Consider the following 1,293-nt stretch of genomic DNA (forward strand, 5'->3'; position numbering starts at 1 on the left):
GCAATTATCTTTCGTTCAAGAGAGCCTCTTTGTCCCAAATATGCGACATAAAAATAACCAGCATTACTTAACACTATATTTTAAATAGGAGAAAAAACTTCAATATCCCGGTAGGCCCAATTCTTCCCTCCCCCCTTAAGATTTTTATGCAGCAATATGAAAAAAGAGCAGGTCTGACAGAAAAATCTAAAAATCCAATGTACAAGTATATTTAGATTTTTACATAGCAGCAGCTAATAACTCCCCTTCCCCCCAAACAGACTTAAATCAGATAAGAAAAATCAAATGTGCTGTTGAAGAGCAATTAAAAAAGGACAAAATGGTTATTGCATTTGCATCTCGAATGCATAGTTACCCACTCAAAAGGTACATATCTTATTGCCTAGTTAGTATATTTAGGTCCCCAAGCAGTACTAATGAAACCACCGGAGTGCCACAAAATACCAACAGTTTTAATAAGTTTGGTTCTAATATGTCATGCAAATTACTCTAACAAAACACAGAAAATAAATGGACACAGGAATGACATGTTTAACATATTCAAAATACTTGAGATTTAACATGCAAAGAAAGGTGCATTTAGTACCTTTTCATCCTTCCTTAAAAGGTAGGCTACATTTTCTAAATTACAAGCCCTCTTGGCACATTCAGAAACAGACTGACTCTGGTGTTTTGCATCCACGGAACTGACTCTTGGCCAGGACACTGTTTGATAGGCTCCAAGAAAGACAGCACGAGAGAAATGAGATTAGAGAGTCTAATGGTATTCTGCTGCCACCATTTCACAGAGAGGGCTGAATTAATCTTATATGAGAGATTTAACCTTTTGTAGTCCTCACTCCCTCAGCTGACATTGTGCAATGAATCAGTGAATACGGTTTGGAAGTCGAGCAGGGTGTCTCAAGTTATCTTCCTCGTCTACTGACATGATTTCTTACCAACAATAACTCTGAGAGAACGTAAACTTCCCTTGATGGTCTATTCCAACCTGTCTTCAATATGTTCTCTATTTTGAAAACCCTCCAAGAGCATACTGCCTTTGACCTACCCATCAGTTCCAAGACCCTTCCCCGTGGCCCTGGGTTGCCAAGGATGGGGCTCCACTGAGAGGAGTGTCGATGAACAGAGTCTGGGCATGGTCCATGCTTAATGGCTGTTGACTGAACACTCGGCCGCCCAGATCTCAGTCACCATCTCAGTGTCTGTCGGCCCCACCGCACGATCATCATGAATAACAGCAGCGGCAGCAGCTTCGAACACAAATGACCAATAATGCAAAAAGAGTGAGAATGA

The 1,293-nt window shown here is 40.7% G+C and overlaps 1 protein-coding gene across 1 annotated transcript in view; it reads right to left on the bottom strand.

Moving 5' to 3' along the window:
* The window catches only part of GARNL3 (GTPase activating Rap/RanGAP domain like 3), a 139,452-nt gene that overhangs the window by 117,859 nt on the left and 20,300 nt on the right, over window positions 1–1,293 (bottom strand). The gene's annotated exons all lie outside the window — the stretch shown is intronic.

The sequence above is a fragment of the Tupaia chinensis genome, unplaced genomic scaffold, assembly GCF_000334495.1.
Source record: "Tupaia chinensis unplaced genomic scaffold, TupChi_1.0 Scaffold000394_1, whole genome shotgun sequence".
Taxonomy (NCBI): domain Eukaryota; kingdom Metazoa; phylum Chordata; class Mammalia; order Scandentia; family Tupaiidae; genus Tupaia; species Tupaia belangeri.